The sequence below is a fragment of the Camellia sinensis genome, chromosome 6 (assembly GCF_055761805.1).
Source record: "Camellia sinensis isolate YWXY chromosome 6, ASM5576180v1, whole genome shotgun sequence".
NCBI lineage: Eukaryota > Viridiplantae > Streptophyta > Magnoliopsida > Ericales > Theaceae > Camellia > Camellia sinensis.
Window position 1 is genome coordinate 4,777,692 of NC_138966.1, and position 6,000 is coordinate 4,783,691.

Sequence of the window (6,000 nt, forward strand, 5' to 3'; positions counted from 1 at the left end):
ACTAGAAAAATAAAATACCAAAATAATTTTCTGTAACACCAAATAATATTCTGCAATTGTTAATGACACCAGTATATTACTACTAGTTGTCAAAGAAAAGAGACAATATATTACTATTATCTGTCAAATAGCATAAATCACTATTTGTTTTTCCAACCAGAATATTACTTTGAAAACACAGAAAATTAAATACAATGAAGATACCAAAAACAAAATACGAATCTGTCTTAAGATTGTAAGACAATCTTCACTGTAATTAATTAATTAAGTTTGTGTACTTAACAACAAACAAAATATAAAAGAAATAAAGGAAATGAGAGAATTTGTTTGATTACAAAAATCAAACTCGAAATAAAAATAAATAAATAAAAACAGATTTTATTTTGTTACAAAAATAAAATTAAAATCTGATTTAAATAAATAATAATAATGCTGAAAATAAATTAAATAACATAGTTGATTTAATTTCTTCGAATTATAATTTGATCAAGTCCAGTGTTTGACACTGTGTCGTTAAGACAGATTCGTCCTCTCTATGGTGCTTTCAGAATTTGGACGTCTATCTCCCAGGATAAAATGATCTGCTACAAACAATAGCAGCACTACAAATTGTTTGCTTAACGAACACACTAAGTGTTTATACTCTCTCTGACAAGAAAATAATGTAGCAAAATGAAGAGAATGTTTCCAGAATTATGAAGGACGAAAATTAGAGTTACAAAATCCAAATGAGGGCTGTCCTATTTATAGATGTAATGGTGGCTGTGGGTTTTGAATTGAATAGGTATGAAACCTGTTGGTTTTGAATTCAAACAGATTTGAATCTGTTGGATTACAATTCAAACAAATAACAAAAATGGAAAAGGCCCTGTTTGGGTGTACAGTAAATCCGGACCAGTTTAATTCCGGTTTAAAACCGAGAAGGGCCATGTTTGGATGTACAGTAAAACCAAACCAGTTTAATTTTGAATTCTGGATTTTATTTTACCAAAAATAAAATTAAATTCAAATATTTTTTGCCCAAAAAGATTAATATTGGGCCGAACAAGCCCAACCCAACCACACACCACGCAACCTCTCCCTCTAAAACACTTGGGTACCCCTTGGGGCACACCCCAAGTACCAAACCCAAGCCTTATAAACCCATTCAAAACTTCTCACCAAATCAATGTGGGACAAGCCATTTTTCAATCTTAAGGAATTTCCACCAAAACTGCATTTCCATGGAGCACACTTTGGCTTCAATTTCCCATTCACTCGGTAATGGTTTTGAGCAACCAAATATACCACGTGAATCACAACGCAGCATAGAACGCATTACCATTTTGACCCATGAAAATCGACGCACGGGGCCCACCTAAAAGATAGACCGAACTTAGGATAAAATTCTAGTTTTACCCAGAATTTATAACCATTTCCAACACGTATCAGGGCCCTAACTAGATCGAGGTGTCGCATGGCAAAGTGTGATTGGCCTAGATGTGGAAGTGATTAACATTCGGGCAGAGATAAGCAGGAAAGGACATGAGTCCTAGTAGGAGAATGACTCCTGGGTAAGGTAAGTTGAAGAGTCTTTTGAGAGGTTAATCATAATCCAATTAGGAAATATGAGTTCTGGATGATGTGTTATTTCTAAAGAGAATAAGAGTTTGACAATAAAACAACATGTGGATCATTGGAGTAAAACTAGAATTTGAGTTAAGCAAACATCCCCATATGTCGAAGGTAAGTGAGTTCATATAAGAATTTGAGTTACTCTGTCGAAATATCACTTTATCATTGGAGTACCTTCCCTGTTGACGAGCTGTCGAATTAGCCATTCTTCTCACTTTACATATGTGGATCTTGGTTGCATACTCTTCAACTTTGTTCTCAAAATTTCTAAAAAAAGATCAGAGAATTGATTGTGTGGTTAGATTTTAGCACATAATCTTTCATGGCAATGACCAACCATGATGATCGTGACTCTAGTGTTGGTTGTTGGTCATCACTTTCTATGATGGATAGCTAATGACTTACATCCGATGATTAAATTTGTGTTTGGTTTATAAATTTGGGTAAATATTTAAAAAGAAAAAAATGAAAAAAAGTAAATAAAATGTGAATGAAATATAATTATAGTTTACACACTTTCCACACACTTGTTCTCTTTCTCTTTTTTTTTTTTTTTTTTTTTTCAAATCTCTATTCAAATTCATGATCCAAATACAATATAAAGGTAACTTAGGTGAGGGAAAATTAGAAATAAAATAAACCAAACCAAACCAAGCCTTAAGTTCCATCAAATAGGGTCGGCTACATGAATCCTTCTTCTCCACACGGCCCTATCAAAGGCCATTTCTTTAGTCAAATTAAGTAGATCCATATCTCTATTTATAACGCTAGCCAACGTTAATTTAGGCCTACCCCGTCCCCTAACCCTTCCTTCTACCGTTACAGCATTACATCTCTTCACTACTGTCTCTGTTGGTCTCCGTTGAATATGACCAAACCATTTCAATCGATTTTCTCTCAACTTATCTTCTATCGATGCTACTCCTACGCATTCCCGAATACACTCATTCATAATTTTGTCTTGTCTAGTCTTGCCACACATCCACCTTAACATCCTCATCTCAGCCACACTCATCTTATCTACATGTTGTTTCTTGGTTGCCCAACACTCTGTCCCATACAACATCACTGGTCTAATAACTGTTCTATAGAACTTACTTTTTACTCTAGTGGGTATTCGTTTATCGCACAGTACCCCAGACGCACTCCTCTATTTACACCATCTCGCCTTAATCCTATGGGCTACATCCGCATCAATCTCCCCCACTATTGTTATAATCGACTTTAAATAACGAAAATGTCCACTCTTAGGCAGTTCTTGGTTCTCAATCATCACTTCTCCTCTGCTTTCATTATTATTGTTACTAAATTTACACTCCAAATACTCTGTCTTAGTTCTTCTTATCCGGAAACCTTTAGGTTCAAGAGCTTTTCTCCAAACCTCCAACTTTGTGTTAACTTCTTCTCTAGTCTCATCCACTAGCATGATATTGTCTACGAAAAGCATACACCGTGGCACGTTATCCTAAATATTTCTCGTCAACTCATCCATAACTAAAGCAAAAAGATAAGGACTTCAGGTAGATCCTTGGTGTAATCCTACAGTGATAGGAAATTCATTTCTCTCTCCAGCAGGCAATCTAATAGTGGTCACCACCCCTTCATAAGTGTCGCTAATCACATCAATGTAACCTTTTGTCACCCATTTCTTCTCTAACACCCACCATATTATATCTTGGAGCACTCTATCATATGCTTTCTCAAGGTCGATAAACATCATATGAGTGTCTTTTTTCTTTTCTCTATATTTTTCTATTACTCTCCTCAAAAGATAGATCGCTTCCATTGTTGACTTGTCAGGCATAAACCCAAATTGATTCTTTGACACCTCTGTTATATCTCGCAATAGGGGTTCCACCCCCTCTCCCACACTTTCAATATATGACACATTAGCTTGATTCCTCTATAGTTGTTGCAATTCTGGACATCTCCTTTATTCTTATAAATTGGCAAATTAGAAATAAAATAAAACAAAAAAAAAATGTATAAAATTAGGACTCTAACCCGTATAAAATTATACTCAAGAAGGTATTACTAATTTTCCCTGGCTTGTTTGATTAGCATGATTAATAGTAAGGGGATTGATAATTCATCATGTTAGTGTGGAATTGATTATCCAAATGTATTAGTGAAATACATAATTCTTTTTTGTCCATATTTATTTTGCAATAGATATGAAACTATACAATCCCAATTATATGTATATTTAAAAGATCTGTCAATTTTGTTAGATAAAATGACTACTAGAATCTAATCTGAATAATAAAATTGCAACCAAACAATAATAGTGAGTCTCATGAATTAATAATTTTAATTCTATTATGTAATCCGTCCAATCAAACAAACCCTTATCTAATTCCAACTCAATTCTTTCATTAAAATAAATAAATAAATAAATGCATATTAAAATTGTATCATGAAACTTGGCATCCGCCCCAATGGAGTGTCTTTTCACCAAGACGCGGTTCTACGTTATTTTATGAAAAAAAAAAAATTATAAATTAGGTTAACTTTTCAAAAATAATTACATATGAAAAAATTTATGATTTTAATAAATAAAGTTCATAAATTTTACATTAATCTATTTTTTTTCAACCAACTAATTTATTATTTTCCCTTATTTTATCAAACCCATTTATGGGCTCATAGTTAAATGATTCGGTAAAGTAAAAATATAAAATATACAAAAATAAAATTATTGGTTTGCTCTATGATTTCAATTGCAACAAATAAAAAAATTTCATACTAACCAAAAGTTTTAATATTTAAACTTTTATCTTATGAAAAAAGCACACAAAAATATAACCGTTTTTTTTAGTCTAATAAAAGGTCTGAACATATGGACTCACACTTTAATAATTTGAATAATTCGTTTTGTGTCTATCTATGTAGATCTTTCTATTAAAATAAATAAATAAATTGATAATAATCATAATCATATAAGTTTAAATAAAATAAACAAAACTGCAACAAATATAAAATTTTAAAAATAAATCTAATAGAATTACATGATTGAAATTATTATATAATTTGATTTATTTATTTTCATAAATAAATATTAAAAAAACTCATAAAATTGATAATTTAAATAATCAAAATGAGGTCAAACCCCGACTAAACCAATTTATTCCGATAGGAGACTAGCAACCAAAAAAGTACTCGGTAATTATTTAGATGAAGAATTGAATTGGGTTAAGACAACTTTACATGTAGAGCATGCATTGATGGATGACCCAATGGTGGTTTCTATTATAATAATTAATATATTAATTAATATATTAATAGATAATGTGATATAATTTTAGAGGTTTTAGATATTTATAATTTGTATAATATGTATCACTACAAGAATACTGGGATTTAACGGCATTTATTTAATGACGTTTAAAAAAATGCCTCCGTTTCTAACATTTAATGGCATTTTTATAAACGTCGCATTTTTCATTTAATAATACGACACCGTTTTCATTTCACAAGTCGTTTTAAAAACGCCTTCGAATGTGTTTTTTTATATTTTATTTTTTTAATATATGAGAACATCAAGTAGCGTGTTCACTCTCTCTCGTCTCCCTCTTTCTGACTAAACCTTGATTTCACTCTCTCTCTCCCTCCCTCTCTCTCCCTTCTCTTCAAACCCCTTCGTATTTGTAGAACCGCAACTGAACCCCTTTGTATTTGCAGATCGATTCATGTATTCGTAGATCGATTAAAGTATTATTCACTCTCAGTCTTGCTCTCTCTCTCTCTAAACCGTTGATTTCACTCTCTCTCGCTTCAAACCCCTTTGTTTTAGAGACAACCCTTCATATTTGTAGAACCGTAGCTGAACCCCTTCGTATTTGTAGATCGATTCAAGTATTCATAGATCGATTCAAGCCTCTTCTCTAGCTCATGTTCGCGTTCGCGTTCGCAGCTCTTCTTCATAGTAAGTGTTGATCAGTCTCATCTCTATCTTCTTACTGACGGAATCATTCGATTCAAGTATGCTAGGTTTCATCTACTTTATCATTCTTAGATCAAATTGAAGATCTATTGATTCGATTCAAGTATGGTAGGTTTCGATTGAAGATCTATATGTGTATTGTAGATGTTAAAATTGAACACAAAATACATACATATATATGAATAGATTGACAATTTTTTTTAAAAATAGATCTCAATAAGAAACTCTGTAACCTTTTATATATTCATATGGATTATATGTTGAATTATGTATCAAATGAGCACGGCCAAGTTCAAAAACTAGCTATGTTTGCTTAAAACAACGGATTGGAATTCACTGAAGTGAGGGTTTCACTTAATAGTTTATTAAATTTGATTATTTCAGCCCTTTGATGTTTTATTAGAGTGCTTGTCTTCAACTAATAGATTTGTTTGATGATGAGA